Here is an 18,334-nt window from a genome sequence, read left to right on the forward strand (position 1 = left end):
CCCGGCCCGGGGCCCCGGCCCGGGCGCGCCCAGCAGGCCTGAAGGCGCCCGCGAGCAGCGCAGAAAGCGTGCGGCCGCAAGAGGGGGGCGGCTCCGGGGCGCACTCGCATTCTCCGTTCCAGTATAAGCATAAGCTGGGGAAGCTTTTTGCCATGTCCTCCCACCTGAAAGGGTCAARCACGAAACTCGTGGTCAAAAATAATACACACACATATGTACTCTACGCATAAAACAAAYACATACAAAACTAAACTACCACCCCCCCTTCTCTTAAACTGACTTAATCTAGACCTGGAGTTTTCTACCGGTGAAACTGGCTGGAGGCCCTGTCACCGGGAAGGGAGCTCACAGTCCCTAAAGAGGTGCCCTGCCGAGAACGCTGCTCTCCTGCTCTTCTAGCTTCCATTTGGCACCAACAAATAAGCACCTAACTCGTTATTGTCGTGATGAGCATGAGCATAACTGCTGTGGCTAGAGGCGACTTTTCTGATGCTGTTGTGACTGTCAGAGACAAGACAGTCTCTTACAGCAAGCTGCGCTCATGTGTAGCACAGAGGTCTCCTGGCAATAAGATAGTCAATTTTTGGAAAACATGCTATAAAGTTGCTACAAAAAGACTGCTTCCAATAACAGTTACCAGTACCAAGAAGAGGTTAATACTACCCAACTGCATTTGGTTATAATCAATTACTTACATTTTTCAAATGCCCAGAAGCCAAACTCACATTAACCAGGTCAGACTGCAACAGTTTTCCATTTAGTACATTTATGTCAGCAAGAATTACAGTTTGCAACTTCATATCACAGGAGGCTATTATATGAAAAAGAAAAACCCATTGCAAATATTAAGCATTACTTCCCTAGTTTTGCAAAGAATTTGGATGAATAAGACAAATGCATCAGAATTTAAAACAACTTTATCACTCAGACATCTGCCTACAAGCATATGAAGAAATATCAAACTGATAATGCAGTCAACACAAAACACACACAAAAAAAGAAATCGTGTCAAATCCTATGACCTACAGGTTTGTAATGAACAGTATAATTACTTCCCCTTTTTAAGTTTCAAGGTCTACATGAAAAATGTTTTCTCTACAAATGAGTTCTAAAAACTTGTTTTATGCAAGAACAAAAATCCCTGTGTATTCACTTGTCTCTAAGATGTGCAACTTCCAGGAGAACACTAAGACTCCTGCAATTTAGGTGGCTGGTCAAAGCATACTCAGCACAGTCTCCCTATAGAATGGGCAGGACAAATCAGGACCCCCAGAGAGCATACTGAATCATGAGCAAAAAAGATGGTAAGTATTGATATGTTCACTGGTTGGTTTAATAATTAAAAATTGTTTAGTGGATGTCTGTGTTGAACATCTCAGCATTCTGAAATCTACCAAAACAGTAAATCAGAATGAGATTCTGCACAATTTAGGAAACAATTCCAACTCTAGGGTTGTGAGATAAAGTGAAAAGAAGAAAGTGTTTTGCAGGTGTGGATTTAAAAAGAGTTGATTCAATTGGTTAAAAAATAGAAAGTAATTACTACATTTTATGATCCATTCACAAGATCTATATAGATCCATTCAACAAAAGATTCTTAAGAAATCCTTTGCTGCCAAAACTATTCAGCTCCTTTCTCCATTTGCACAGCTACTGAAGAGACGAGCATGGAAGAATACAGAAGACTAGTCACACTATTAGTATAGTCTGTTAACAATGGCAGGAAAGAAATACAAACCACTTCTATTKAAGGATGTTGCATCAAATTCTCTTGTGGCATAGGTATAGCTGATACCAACTTTTAAGTACCATCGGCTTAAGAATTTATTAGAAATGTATTTATGTGAATGTAAAAGTAATTTCTTTTCCTGCAGATGTAGACTTAGATCTATTACCTAGGCTCATCTGAATATTGGTACGTTACCTTTTCTTTTTTAAGAAGACACAGAACATAACCTATGGAGGTCATCACTACTCAATATCAATAAGATTTGACACCTCTGTCTCTCTGTGGAACATGTTGTTAAGCTGGAATATAAGCAACAAAGCCTACCTGTCTATGTTTCTAAGCATCGCTTAATTGAATGGAATTTTCCCATTTTTATATAGCTTTGTGCATCTGTACTGGGCTTCAACCATCTATTAAAGTAGTAAAGAGGGTGTTCATCTTACTGGACTGTTGCAGCATGGCAAATCTTAATTTCTTTACCAGTACCATTGTTTCACATTCCAAATAACCTCTTTTTGAAAACAAATCACTGAGCTAGAACCCCACCTTTTAATTAACACACCTAGACTATCACTGCTGCAACCACAGTGAATTTTCCGTCAGTAGATTAGTTAACAAGATATGGGAAACCATTGCTGTAAAGCATCCAGACTTGCTCTAATTCTGATTCATAAAGCCTCTGATTACAACAGAAATTAATTTTAGATTCACCTACAAGCTCATTACAAAACCTTCCTACAGGAGGAAAGCAAGATGGCAGGAAGAAGGGAGAAAGTGTTATTTTTAACGCACAACAGTCGAATTGAACAGAATACAACAATGACAGAGATTAGTCAGGTGGTTAAAATGGGAGAAAGAAATAGGGCTTTGCTTTTGCTAGGGATAAAGAAATAGTTTCTAGTTTCCTTGTTTTATTCTGTTCCATCAAAGGTATCTACAACCTGAAAGCTTCCCAAGCAATGAAAGAACTGCATGCTACTATGTACTTTCTGTTTTAATGATAATCTACAGGAACTTTTACCATTCAGTCCTTTTCCATCATAAATGTATAACTACTTACACAATCTAGACTACAGCTTTTGCAGCAGAGTGTAAAATAAAAACCCAGGAATGTTTGTTAGAGTGTCTCAGTCCTCTGCCATATAATCTTATTGCACAGTAATTAAAATTTTCCACACATTTAAACAAACAACACAGTTTTGACCAAAAATTTGTTTGAGCCACACACTTTTACACGTGGCTGGAATGCAGCTCTAATAGGCTGTAAAGCAACCAACAGTTTCAGACTATGATACATGAAAGCACAGTAAAATCCACAAGTATTCCTACTGAGTTTACATAAAGCTTTAAAAATACTAGTGCTAAAACTTTACTTAATTAGATGCTTAAATGTTCCAGGTAGCAGGCTTGTATTTGAATTTTCTTTTTTGTTTGTTTGTTTACAAGGGGATAACAAACAGGAGGAAGGAAAGAAGGAAACAAGTTTCACCTTTACAAGCAATTCAAGTAGATGATATTGGACCATGACTAGCATTTAACTCCACAGTCTGGCTTTACCAAGTGTCTACAGCTCTCTAAAACATGTTTATGGGCTGCCAAGTGCCCCATTGCTGCATCTCCATTATGTGCTTTTAATAAATACCTTAACAACTTTGAGACTACCTAAATATATAAAAAAGGAGAATAAAATCTGCATTCACATCTATAGCAAAACCTGTTGTTTGTTACAATGATATATTGTTTCCTAAACCACAAAACGCATTTGAAAGTGCAAATGTGAAGGTATATTCCCRCATGCTCCAACATTTTATCTGTTACTTTGGAGCTAAATTAACCTTTTGGTTTGGAGAATATAGTTTTCAGRTGATGAAAAAACAACAGGCCTCCTGGATCTGGAGAGTTAGTTTAACTTCAGAAGCTGCTCCAATGTGCTCTGACAGCAGAACTCCTTAGAGAGCTTTCTACCAACTCAGAACTGCTGAAGCTCAGTGCCTCAGGCCCTTCCAACCTGTGCACTCCTGAGACGTGAGAGAAAGGCTCAGGAGCAGACAGGTTGAAGAAATATTGATGAATGGTAACAAGGGGTTCAGGAAGAGAGTACTACAAGCCTTTACTCCAGCTTCTTTGTAAAATCTCTTCAGGAACAGGAGAAAGTGGCATAGTCCATGAGGAGCATAGAGGAGCATAGGTCCATGCTCCTCACCACCCCATGATCATCTAGGTCTGCCACATCCACAGGAAGAGTTATCCTAAGTACTCTAAATTTGGGATTATTTTTTATATTACAGTGCACCAACTTTATGAGAAAGCCTGCATCCCAGACTGAGGCTCTATGCCATGTGGAAGCAAGAAGGTCTTCCCTTTTCTGCAGTTCCAGGTAGGATCTATTACAGAGGCCTGCTTCCCCCCCAAAGAAAGAAAGAAAGAAAGAAAGAAAGAAAAAAGAAAAGAAGAAGAAGAAGAAAAAATCTGGTGACTTGGCCCTTTGTTCCTTCCAAAGACTCAAGCCTTTAATTCAGAACAAACAAGATCGCGTCCCCTCTGTTCTTCACCCAAGCACATACACAGTCTCCTAAGCCATGTTACACACACTGAAAGGCAGCCAGCACAGACAGCTACAACACTGGGCTTGAGTAGGCATTGAGAGAGGACAGAACTGACATTGCAGAAACAGCCTGGGACAGTCCAGGAAAGAAAAGCCAAGGTATAGGACAAATTGGAGCTTCTCCCTCTCCTCTATCCCTGAATTCAGGGACCTTCTACATTAGCAGAGCTTTAAGAGCATGCTAAGATTAAACGATTTAAAGTAGAAATAAAGTAAATTTAAACGGACAAAGAAGTTAAGTAAATCAAAGCAGGTTAAATTATCCCATGTAGGTATGAGCTTTATATTGCATCTGACAGTCTCAGGGACAACAGGGACAGAAGGTGCTCTCTAAAATCCATGAATCCTGCTTTCAACAGTACAGTAGGACATGAATGAATGATGTACAACCAAAACAAGGAGACATGTGGTACTTCATTTATGGACTTTATCATCCACCCCCTGTATGCAATATATGTAGTCTGAGCCAACTGGCAGTATGTGAATCGGAATATCAGACTTTAGTGACAGGAACTGGGTAATTCTTCCATTTTTCCCCTTACAATTAAGCTTAGAGGCTTTAATTATGTGGGCACACCAAAACCATTTCTAACTATGTCTGTAATGGATTAGAATATACTCCATTAGATTTTAYCCATAAAAAATACAAAAAGAATAAATGCCTTGAAAAATTCAAGTAAATGCATATTTTACAAACACTGAAATAAAATCTGAGTCACTTCCTGTCAATACAATTTTTGTATTAGTGGGCTTGCATTCATAACTGTACTTTTCCCACTGGAAATGCTTGTGTATTCACAATTAGCTTTCTTTTCAAAATGACTGTGCATTGTATGCAGTCCTCTGGCAATCTAAGTCTTTTTCTTTGGTATCATAAGAACAGAGTTTAACATTTGATGCAAGGATTCTTCTATTTAATGGCATCAGCATCTATTCTCAACCAATTGTGAAATAAAGCAAACGAATTAGGACAGCTGTATCCTTTTTCACACTATCTCATACAACTATGTCTGAGTTTTCAGAGACAGAGACATGCAATGTATACAGTGTTATCTCCACTCTATTTTGTAGATATTCTAAAATGGGATCACCCTGCATTTATTGATTTGTTAATTTTTAGGAATTATTCACTGAATTCTAAATTCAGACCACAGTACGTAATGAAACATGGGAAATTCCATCTTAACATAAGAAAACACATCTTCAGAGTGAGGGTGGTTGAACACTGGAATAGCTTGTCCAGAGTGATTGTAGAGCCCCCATCCCTTGGAGATATTCAAAACCCAACTGGACATGGCCCTGGGCAACCTGCTTCAGTTGATCCTGCTTGAGTGGGTGGGTTGGACCAGATGATCTCAAGAGGTCATTTCCAATTGCAACTATTCTGTGCTGCCCTACGACATTCAGTCTCACTTATTTGGGGCCTAAATATTATGTACTTCACTAACTTAAATCTTTCAGTCTCATTTACTTCTGTACAGGGCACATAGTCTGGCCCGAAAGAGGGAGTGGACTCATTTATGCGGTTCCAGCTTGCAAAGTTAGGTGTAGCAGGATGCAATTAAGCGAAATAAATTTTTGGCTGAATGCAAAGAACAGCAAGAGAAAGAGCGGAATGGTTATATAGCAGCCTCCCAATGGAAAAAGCAGAAGAGTTATGGCGAACTGCATTTAAAACCTATACAGGGTAAGGCAGTATTAAGAATTTGTTGCATGGTGTAGTTTTGCATTAGAGTTTTTTTTTCTTCTTCTTTTTTTTTTTTAATAGTAACATGTTTGCAGCAACTTACTCTCCAATTTTAGATCCTCAAATTACAACATGAATAAGAAAAATGTAATCTGGTTATTATACCAGTTCCAAACAGAAGCTAAATGGGAAGAAGTGGCTAGTAGGAAGGTTTCTTCAGGAATATTTATCAGTTTGCTATTTGGCAAGGGAGTGAAACTAGAACTGATTTCATCAAATGCCATAAGACTTTTTCAACTATCTAGAGCGTGCCTGCTTTGTGAGCTATTTCCAATATTTAAGGGATTTTCCAAGGTATGATTTTAGCATGAACGGTTTGCATTATATTGCAGTCTATTGGAGTGCTAAATTTTCTACACCTCACTAACCAAAATTAAGGCTAATGCTACACCTAACTCAATAGTGTAAGTTTGACTAACATGAAAAAAATTAGTCTAATTTCTTGATAATTCTGTCACTAAGCACTGCCTCTGTTCACAGACTGGGATATACCAGAAACATTTTCATCCCAGAATAATTCTTTATTGCCCTTTCACAGGACAACATACACACATATATGAAATGCTAATACCAGAAGCAAAGCCTCACCTTGAAGAGCTGACTTCATGTCTGTACTATGATATCCATTTATCCCATCAGTAGTGCTGATATATGCATAACTGTGTTAAGAGCTTATCATAACCTTTTTGCCATTTAATCAGATGTTAATGGCATTCCAAGCAACTTTTTTTATACATTCCTTTTCTATCAGAAATGAAATGAGAGTTATAGCAAAGAATAGTCAGTTGTGAAAAATTTTTTCTGTCTACCTGACCTTCTGGCTGTTGGCTTCTTTCCCTCCTCTATTCAGATCAGTCAAAATTCACTTCTATTTGAGTACTGAATTTTAAAGAAACGTCAGTACCTTGGAACCTCTTTATATTGCAGCTTTATACTGTAAGAGGAGGCTTTCAGTGGCAAATGGTCTTTGCTCCTCACTCTTGATCCAAGCTATTGAGCTTTAAAAGCCATATATAAATGGAACTGATCTTGCTCATTACAAATGCTCTCCCTGCCTTTTGAGGCTTGTAAAATTCACTTAACATATTAAGAGCCTAATAGCTTTATATGCAGGTGATATAAAAATGTAGTCTAAACTTTTAGAAGCTGAAGCATTGCTCAAAGATTACATACCTTCCAGAGGCATAACACAGAGATCTCTCTATCTACACACCATTTACTGTGAGAGTGACAGAGCACTGGAACAGGTTGCAGAGAGAGGCTGTGGAGTCTCCTTCTCTGGAGATATTCAAAATCTGCCTGGATGCAACCCTGTCTAACATGCTCTAGGTGACCCTGCTTGAGCAGGGGCATTGGACTAGATGATCTCCAGAGGTCCCTTCCAACCTCAATCATTCTGTGATTCTGTGGTTGCTGCTCTGCAGGTGTTTGTGCTACAGGGAGATCATGAGGACAAGTCTTGAACAAAGATCTCTAACTGTAGGAACTGTAGGGTAGGGATGGGGAGGGAAAGAGAACCAAAGTGTTTTTTCTCCCCTCTTTCATAGTTGTCTGAGACTAGCATTATTGGTGTTTGAATCACTGTTGATACGCAAGAACAGTGGCCAATAGCTATCTTCTGTTCTTTCCTGGGTGCCAAACCAAGAGAGCTGGATTAAACAGCAGGATCAAGGGCAGCTTAATCTCACCATCATTAATCTTTGAGAAACAGTCTCGTGAAGTAAGATTTATTCTGCTACAACTCTTCCCATAGTTAGCTATACACTAAAGTAAATTACTGTTTTTAAATCATATATAAATCTTACTGAAAGAGATGTGGAAAAGCTTCCACTGACTTCTATGGACTTCAATTCAGATGACAATTCAAGAAGAAAAAGTCTTAGAAAATAATTAGTTGCAACATACAGATCTTAAAGATGAGTAAAAGAAACAAAGGCATATAACTTGAARTAGCTGAAACAAAATAGTACTGAAGCATGTATCGCTTACTATTTTTTCATTAGACTATTCAAAGAAGGTACAGCTTTGAAATATGTGTTTTTTCAAACATTACAGCACAATTCTTCAATTATTTTGTATATCACGATTCTGCACAGTAGCAACACTGTGGCTTTAATCATTCAAGATCCAAATTCAAAGTCAATTCTGAAACTCCTGTTACAGTTGGCATATCTTCTGCTTCTGAAGCAGACTTTTATAAAAGCAGAAAGCTTTGCCAGGAATGCAAGACCTTGTATCTATTAGCCATTTACATGGTTTAATGACATGATTTGGTTACACTATCACAGATTCCCATGCAAAGGCTGCATTGTTCCAACACAGACAAATTCAATGGGCTAAGCTGGGTTATACCAATGCAAGGTTTATACTGTCCAAATACAGCTCTTCTTTTTCAATGGTTTATTCAGTACATCTAAACAAATCTAGTTACAAATTTTTTTGTTCCCTAACAGGTCAAGGCCTTATATTGTATGCGGAAAGGAGGAGATTACATGGGTTGGTTCCAGTGGATATTTTCCTTCTCCCTGAAATAGTTTATACAAATTCTAATGAAACTACATGGCTGAAGGATTATAGTTACTGTAGAAATAGCAAAGGAATGCATAAAACTAACCTACTTTGTAGCTTGAGAAAGAAGCCTCAGAAGCAGGAAATGAAGACAGTTTGCTTGTTTCACCGTAGGTTGTTTGATGGACCTTTTCCAAATTACATTTATCAGGAACAGTTATCAAAAATGACTCTCCTCTTCTTTAAGAGGAGCTTCTATTCCCACTATCTGCTACTATGTAGGAGTCAAACATGAAAAGTCTATCTTTGTCCCACATACATGAAGTTTTCACAGAGGATGCAGAATTTACGACCTCCAGGGGCTATCCAAGTATCATTGATAAAAGTCTGAAATACAGGTTACAGAAAGCTTGAAGGATTCAAGGTACTATATACATGTGTGTGTATATATATATATGCACACTGTATGATTTGTGGAGTAGGGAGAGAAAGCCATCTCTTTCCAATCATGTATATACAAACAGATAGCTGCAGAGTTTAAATATGCCAGGGTTAGAATTTAGCTTCACACAATTGAAAACAAACTAGAACCACTGGCATGATTTTGCACTTAAACTGGTATAGGGCCCTTTAACAAAATCACAAGTATTCCAGTGTCTTGAAATTTCTTTAGTACTCATTGCTTGGAAGTCACATTGGCAAAGTACCACGAACTCTGCCCTTTTTTTTTTTTTTTTTTTTTTTTTTTTTAATAAGGTAGTAAGACATGTAGTTTTTGATTTTTTGAGAACTCATTACAGTCTTCTCTAAGTCAGGGTAAGAGTTCATTTTTGGAGGATAAATGGTGGAAAGGAAGAATTACTTTTTTTTTTTTTTGCCTCTATATCTATTGGCAAAAGTGCTATACCATGCTTACACTTCATAGCATTTCAGAAGCCTTGATTACACTAAACAGATTCCACCACTCATCTACAAAATAAAAATGTTTTTGTAGGAAAAAATACAAATTATTTACAGAAGCAACTGTCAAAATTTTGTTAAACTATATCTGTTACAGAAGATGGACAACTTCTCACCATTCAAATTTTAAATGTGAATAGCACTCATTTTTCACATTAGGCTTCCAGCTGAAATTCAGAACTACAGCTAGAATGCTACTGTATTCTTATTTTGAGAGAAATGTTGACAGTTCCTTGCTTACAGTGTTGCCAGTGGGAACCACTATTGCAAACACACAAAGAAAGGAGGATTAAAAGAATCAAATTCACCCCTGGAGGAATTCCAATGTAGCCAGTTGTATTGCTTCAAGAGAAGCCTGGGCCCATCACAGTTTTCCTTAGAAGACTGGAAAGTATTTGTTGAAATGTTACTATGGATTCCCCCTTATTTAGTGACCAATAATTCCACAAATATTTCTATGCATGTATAACAGTGGAAAACAAATATCTGAAATAGAAGAGTCAAATTCATGGTATCCAAGTATTAATTAAAAGCCATAAATCACAAGAATTAAAACCTACGGACATCCAAAAGGCCACAACAATAAATAAAATCTCTTTTCTCTTTAGCAGGGGATATATTCACCTGAAGTCTAAAGGGCAACTGTTGTTCAGAATAATTATTGAATCATTTGCCCACCTGCCTCTGATAAAGCAGCAAAAACAGCCAAGCAACTAAAGCCCAGGTAATTGGAAGCCTGCATTTATGTTTCTATTACTATGTTTTTGTTTTTTGGTTCCCTCCYCCCCCCCCCCCCGCAAATCCTGATCTTGAAAGTGTTAAGACTATTGTTCCCAAAAGTATGGGAGACAGGCTATTTCAGGTAGTAAGAGGATGCACTGGAGGGAGAGCACTTTCCTATCACAACTTGGATTTCTTTTGTTAGGTACCTTGTTGCTTAAGCTCCCTGAATCAATGGACACTTCACAACATCAGCATTGCTGTCTTGATTCTCCATCTATAAATTCATATTAGAATTGTTTCCTGGCTCCACACAGGTTGTGAGAAACATTCATTCTGCTTTATCAAAATCACAGAAAAGCCTGTGAAGAAACAGAAATCTGCTTAGGACTGGGTTTGGACAGTCTGTGATAAATACTGCCAGAGAACATAAATTTTAATCAAGAGGATTAAAAACAACAAATAGGGCAACACCGTCCCTTTCCACACCCTGATCACAGACAGGCAAAGCAGTCCCCCAATTTTACTATTCTCTAGTCACAAGCAATTACAACAGAAATAGCTCAAGTAGTTTTAAGATTTTAGATTTCCTCTGCTACATTCAGTTCTACTGGAGGTTACTGTCTTCACAGTGCACAAACACACACCCTCTGCCAGTTTTGCACAACCTAGAGCTTGGTTTCTAACATAGCTTCTGGTTGAGATAGGTAAATTGCCAAACTCTGCACTGAAGTGTCTAACACACAAACATTCATTATATTCCACTGACTGTGTGGGAGAATAAGCTCTGACAAAGCAGTAGCTTCTTAAACCAGAGAGCTAAATTTACTACTACTCATCTCATAATGCCTAAAGTGACACAGAAGCCCATAAGCAAATAAGCTGTGACCGGGATGTTAAGGAGCAAATAACAACACCTCTACAAAGAGATGCCTTCCAAAGATAGTAGCATTTTCTGACTCAGGTATGTGACCTTCTAATAAAGAAGTTAAATTTTGTACTAGAATTGCAGATACGTTCTCTTCAAAGAGTGAGACCTAGTCACAGACTCTACAGAAACAGAATTGCAAACGATCAGTTCACAGAGTATATTCCATGAGAACAACCTTCTTCCATAACATAATTACCCACAAATTCCTCTAGATACAGAAAATCAGGCTGGGCAATAAGACTTGATACTGGGAGGAATGTAGAGAGAGATACTGGGGTTCGATCACTCTTATTGCATATTAAATAATTCATGGCATCACAACTTGTATATGTATAATATTATATACTGTTTTTCAAGAACTGCATTACCTATAAAATGACTACTACTTTTTTTTTTTCCCCACTAAAGTATATGCTTGCCGTGATTGCTGGAGGGGGCTCATTAAATTACAGATGTAACTATTAAAGCTATCAAATTACAATTTTAAGGGATCAATTCAAAGCACATTAAGACAGCCAGAGATCCAAAACAAACCTAGCTATTCTTCACTTCAGCAATCCGCCTATCAGACTCTGAATGCTGAACTTGGTTCCTTCTAGCAGTGTTAACCCCTTCTTTGGACAACCCTTCCTGGCCAAAACACTGAAACAGTTATTCCTAGGACWCATTAGATGTTCTATCTGGTCATATGCAACACTTGCAGGGAGCACTGGTTATGTGTTTATCTTGAAAGCCCAGGAAGAGATTGCTCCCTAAGCTTCCTGACAAGATGCTTGTTTTTATTCGCATTGTCACTATGTTTTCCCATGAACAAATATTTATACTTCAGAGGAAATGTTTTAGTAACATGTATCAGGATAGCAACATGGCCACTTCCCTTTCCTTTGTTACGAGAAAGCAATTTTGCTTACATGAGAAAGTAAACAAATAGACTCCCTAGAGACGCCTGGGAAGTGGGTCATTCTTGTGAGGACCCCGTCTTGAAAATAATGGCAGCATGCCACTTTGTTAGATGACCTGTGGAGGTTTTGTTTGCAATTGCAAGAAACCAGTATGTAACAGATTTATTATTTCCTTTTTTCAGTAGAACAGACCATTCTTTTACAAACCCTCTCTAAAATAAAGTATTTTCCTTTCTGACAAGTTTTAATAGAATGGTCTGTTCCCATGTGCAGTATTATATGTACATTTAGTACACATAGCAAGATATAAATCCACCTTTCCTATTCTTTTTGAACATAAAACAGACTGAAAAAGCCCACAGATGAAAATGACTATTTCATTGACTAGTGTAAAATTTTAACAGGGTGCTGTACTACATGACCTCCTGAGGTTCCTTACAAATTGAATTTTCTTATGATCCTAAATTAAGGGGATGTATTTTGTTTACTAACTCTTAATTTATGAACAAGCCAAAATCTGGCTCAGTATATAAATATTTCAAAGCTGGGTACGAGATCTGGCAAAAGCATTAATAATACATACCTGTGATTCAGACTGGCAACAGCCCCACTTTCTATGTGGACTGCTCAGAGCAGGAACAGAGAGGGATGCCTGGTTGCAYAAAGAAGTTGCATATTTGTGGTACAAACCCTGTCTTCCCCCCACAAACCCGCTCGTTTCCTCCATCCGCAATTACTCTGGATAAGCATTCAGTCTTGAAAATTATACTTAGCAGCTTCCATTTCTTTGATGCTTTGAAAAAATGCTTGACAGTCGGTCAAAAGCTACTATATGCAGAAGTCACCACTTACCCTAACTTCACAATAACATAGACTCATTATATATTTGTTTTTATCTATCAGATATCAGAGCAAAGCTGACTAATCCTGTAAGTGAAAGGATTAATTATAGAACTTTCCAAATAAGCTTTTCAGTATAAAGTACTCCAAGTCAGAGATGCTATAACTTTAAAATAACAAAAACTTCTAGACTGAATAGCAGTGGCGACAGGCAACCTTACATTAAATCAGTTGAATTTTTTTTTCTTTTCCCCTAAAAAATACTTACATTACAGGAGAAAATAACGTTTGTATCCATTTTACCAGCTTGATCAAAAGCAAATTCCATTAAAGATGTTTCATGTCCTCCCTTACCGTGGTTCTCCTGGAAAGGAGGAAGAAGAGAGAGAGGGGAAAAAAGGGAAAAAAAGAAAAAAAAAAAAAAAGAGTAACTCCTACTATTTTCTGTCTAAAAGCATAATCACATGCAATACGAAAGACATCTCTCGTAGTCTATTTATATGGTAAAACAGGCCTGCAACAAAAACAGTCAACAGAAGAGTCTCTCAAACATATTAAGATACAGGTAAACCCATATCTGAACTAAAATACAAACCTTTGGCTCCAATGAAGAAGTCACGGGTACACAAATTGGCTTCTGAGTATAACTGGAAATCGATACTGCTCTGTCAAAGAAACCTTGTTTTTGAATACTTTTCCTCTGAATATAGATATAAAAATAACCACACATGTCACAACTATACACTGCTATACCAGAGTGAACTAGTTCTTCATAGGTTAGCTAACAGACTCTGAGGAGGGTTTTTTCCTCATCTTCTAACAGGCAACAAGACTGTCTAAAATATGAGCTGACAGCCTCCTGACATGTGAATTGGGACTTCTGTGTTGCTTCCACCTTTAGCCTCAAATGAAATGAATTATTGAAGCGCTGTGCTGGGTTTGGTAAATGTCTACATTATTGTGGCTTGGTTCTCATCCAGGAGCAAGGCTGAGGTTTTCCAAGAATCTAAGGTGGGAGCAGAGTTATTTCACCTCTTGATGCTGCCTTGGCTGCTCAATAATCCAAACAGCATTTAGAAGTGAAAGGCAGATTCTTCAACTGAAGAGACTAATGACCTGCTAAGTTTTTCTGGCATTTCTCCTTTCTGAACAGCATCATTTTAGATTTGAATTTAGGACTGAAGTCAGTTTATCACAGAAATCCCTGCCTGCTGTAAACAGCCCTCCTCACCCTCAAGATGACACATAGAAAATGAGGTAACACCACAATCCACCTTTGTGGAATATGCAGTCCACTAAAATTGATGCTAGAGGTACCCTTCATTGTCCCTCCAGATGCTTTTATATAGACAGCCATACAGAATGGCTTATCTTTGCTTTTCAAACGCAAATGCAAAGTCCTGCAGCTGGGATGAAATAACCTCATGCAAGAGCTGGGGGTCACCTGGCTAGAAAGCAGCTTTGCAGGGAAAGATCTTGGATTTTCAGAAAAAAAGACAAGCGTGAGTCAGCAGTGCAGCAAAGAAGTCAGCTGCATACTGGGGTGTACTAGCAAGAGCATAGCCAGCACCTTGAAAAAAGTGATTGTTCCCCTCTATTTGGTACTTCTGAGAATGCAATCAGAGCATGGGCTCCAGTTTTGGACTTCCCAATAAAAGAATAAATAAATAAAAGATGGAACTATACTTTTCAGAGATGCACAGCAGAAGGGCAAAAAAAAAAAAACAGGCACAAGGTGGAAAGAAAGGAAATTGTCTTGTTTTTTTTGAGCGTAATCGTCAAACTCTCGAAGCAAGGCCCAGAGGGACTTTATAGAAACTCCATCCTTGCAGATATTCAAATCCTGAATATCTGGACAGGATATCTGGATATCTGGACAGTGGACAGGGCCGTGAGCAAATGGACCTACTTTGAGCAGGAAGCTGAACTAGATGACCTCTGGCTATCACTTCCAACCTAGGTGATTCTGCAGTTCTTGCATTACAATTACAATCTGCTAATACACTTTTACCTCTTTCTCAACACAAGAAAAGCTTGTTCTCACTCACAGCAGCAAATACGAAGGGCACATTTGACTTGCATTTAATCTCTTCACTGATTTTCTACACATGATGCTTATATCCCTCCAGAAGTACCTCTCTTCCACCTCCCTCTTGACCAAATAGCTGTGTCACTTAGCCCTAAGCATTTAGGTGGCAAAGATGGTATCCCTCTCCCTTAACTACCATGTCTCATGCAACTTCAGTTGTTGAGAATCTTATCATCATCTTGTCTGTCTTCACCCTATCCTTCTCTAAGATAGGCCCTTAAAGCYTCCAGAGGTAGCTCGCTCTGTGAGCCCCGTAAATCACGGACTATCCACAGTGAAACAAAACCCAAATCAATGAATAAAATAGTGGTATTTACCACATACAAGAATCTCGAACTGTTTAAATACCTATTTATGGGACACTATGCCACTCAGATTTTGTTTCCTCAGTACTGATGCCGGATTAGAATTCATTTGCAGCTTCCTTCAGAATATTCTTTAAAAAAAAAAAAAAAAAAAAAAAAAGGATCTCATTTATCTGACCATAAACTCGGCACTTTCTGTTTTTAATTCATTGAGATCTCATCCATTTCAAGCAGCTTTTCTTGGCTTTGTTCTTTCTCATTAAAATCCACAGACATGGCCCCCACGGATACACTAAGATCCTTCTCCTTCTCAAACAGATATGCAAAGTCCTTCCACTAGCTCATTCATGATTCTTGTTCAGAAGTCATTAATTATTTACATTATTGTCCTGTTAAAGGCCACATTCAGACTCTCCTGCTTGCAGAGATTCTAAATTGTTATGCTGTAAACTCAAAGCCATTGTTTAAAGAGTGTAAACAGACAGAAATGTAGTTAAACCCAATTTTGATCATTACTAAAGCATAAGCCTAAAAGTTCAACTTCATAGAAAAGGATTCTGTCCCCCCTCACCTTATTTCCATTTTCTGGTTCTGAAGAGAGTTTGAACTGTAAAAGACAAGTTCTAATCTTAATTAGCACTGCATTACCCGATTACAACTCCAGCTTACAAAGATTGCCCCTACCATGTGGCAAACCTTCTATTTCTGTAATGACAACCTGTACTCTAGAGAACACTGCAGCTGAACCAGACATGCAACTTCCCTATCCACGTCAAGGAGCTTGTAGCTGAAAAGTCAGCCTGCTGTATGCAGCACTCACCCTGCGTGCCTGCCCTGGAGAGCATCAGTTCCGGCAGCAGCAGCACCATGCCTTCCCTCTGACACGTGTTCTTCACCCAGGAAGGAAACAGGCTGCCACTTGAACTAATGCTCATGCACAACAGGTCAAGGGCTTCAGAAATATGCTGGATTTATAGCTTGTCTGTGACAGCTGTTCTGTGCATGTGTACTATGGTGCTGCCTGTAGACCACAGTAAGCTTTAGAAAACTAAAGACAGCTGCAGCAAAGAGTAATTCAGCAAGGGATCAGCAAGGATCTACCTCTCCAGAGGGGGAACTCCTTTTAACTGGGGAGAAGGAGCAGCGGATGGCTCTTGTAGTGCATTGGCAGGTGATTTAATTGCAATAGAAAGGAGGCCCAGAAGGAACACAGATGAGACCATGYGAAACGCTGGCCTCTCTGGACAGCTCCTCAGGACCAACACATAACTCAGGATGTGTGACCTAGCACAGGAGCCTCTTCTGCTTTGGACAAGTTATTCCTCTAATGCAATGACAGTAGAGAAAACTTGTGGAAAACTCAGCCTGATTTTCTCCTCAAACCTACCCCAACTTCACCTTTAAATAATCTGATAGCCTGCGTTGGTCCAATCTATTTTTCTCCTCCTGCCTCCTTTTTTTGTAAGGATTATTACTAAACTTGCAGAATTTATATATTGCAGAATTTATATATTGCAGAATTTTACAGTCCCGGTGTATTTAAGAGCTTTCTTCTACACCAGACTAGCCTGTCATCTCCACATGCGGTTTAAGGTTTCTGTAACATTACCTGTTCTCAGTATGTTTGCTCAAAATCTCTTCAACATGCTTCAAGGGCTTACGTGGAAGAAAAGTGAATGCTTATAGACATGATAGTTCTCTTTTGTTTAATATAGTCTTACTTTAAGCCTTTGTATTTACAAGTTCAAATATGGGAAGAAATAAAACAAAGAACAGAACCATACACCTCTGTTACCATAATCATTACTATGACACGCCTCACTTGCTGTACATGGTTGAACGGACAGCAGAAATTTTATTTCCCACTGACACCTTAGCCAGCACTTCCTCTGAACAAATTCTGYAGCCCTTGATATTCTACAACCTGTGCTGTGCTAAACACAAGTGCTTTACCCTTCCTGCTTCAGATTCAAAGCAGGTATCTTTACCTGATGTCTCCCTTAGAGATCTAGGATCTTTTCTTTCATTTTGATTACACAGATAAAAGTAATTGATCATAGGTGATGTGCAAGTACAAGGGACGGTGCTTGGCGAGGAGCTGACAACCAGGTTGTAAAAGAAGATGGATTACTATGATTTCCATTAACACGCTACCTCAGGAGTATCCACAAGGACTCAGTTAAACAGCTGCTAACAAAAACTTTATGTGCTGAAGTTCTAACTTCCTATGCTCACAGAGCAGGGAAAAGTTTTGCCTTTTCTCATTCCTCTCTCCAATAACTGCAGAAGGGCAAGGTTTATCTCACTGCTTCTCCCTCAGAGCTCATCAGCAACTGTAAGGAATAGAAAAGGTTCTGTCTTCATCCTTCTGCCAGGCTTTTTGGAGATATGCCCTCCTTCCTAACTTCTTGCATCTGGTTTTCTACATGCATTTGCATTATGTACCAATTGCAAATTTCATTCACGTAATGCAAAGACTCATTAATAATTTAAGATAAAAAAGAAACCCAAGGGCAGGAAAATTCCATTTTTGCTTATGCGATGGATGCTACTTTGCTAGTGCGTCAACTCAAGTTATCTTTGTGCATGCTACGTTAATTCAGTAAATTGCTTTTCAAACAAAGCGCATTCAGAAAGTGCCTGGAGAATGTATACAAGAGGAAACTTTAATTTTTATGACGAATGCGCCAGATCAATATCCAGAAAGAGAAGAGCAGGTTTTTAAGAAGATGGGGCAACCCATCTATGCAGAACATAGTGCACGAAGACGCCCTCTTCACAGAGAAATAAAAACCGCATCAGCAGCTAGCGTCAAATACCTCAACGCATCGCTTTGAACCGCATTAACAGGAGGAGTTACAAATACCTGCCGCCTCAGGAGCTTCGCGGCGGCACCGCCTGCTCGCCCACCGGCGGTGTCAGCACTTCCAGCCTCACCGGGGACGGGACACCGGGGCGAGCCGGGCAGCCGCGGGCCTCCCGCCGCCGCCGCCGCCGC

The 18,334-nt window shown here is 38.9% G+C and overlaps 1 protein-coding gene across 1 annotated transcript in view; it reads right to left on the minus strand.

Annotated features, from left to right (window-relative positions):
• RHOBTB1 (Rho related BTB domain containing 1) overlaps nucleotides 1-18,316 on the minus strand; it is a 56,220-nt gene extending 37,904 nt beyond the window's left edge. Inside the window, exons 1-2 of the mRNA XM_085309346.1 lie at nucleotides 18,203-18,316; nucleotides 13,211-13,306 (exon numbers count right to left, since the gene is read on the minus strand). The gene's annotated coding sequence lies outside the window, so the exon portion shown is untranslated. The remainder of the gene's footprint in view (nucleotides 1-13,210; nucleotides 13,307-18,202) is intronic.
• Nucleotides 18,317-18,334: the final 18 nt, after the last annotated feature.

The sequence above is a fragment of the Rhea americana genome, unplaced genomic scaffold, assembly GCF_003343005.1.
Source record: "Rhea americana isolate MKP2758 unplaced genomic scaffold, rheAme1 scaffold_296, whole genome shotgun sequence".
Taxonomy (NCBI): domain Eukaryota; kingdom Metazoa; phylum Chordata; class Aves; order Rheiformes; family Rheidae; genus Rhea; species Rhea americana.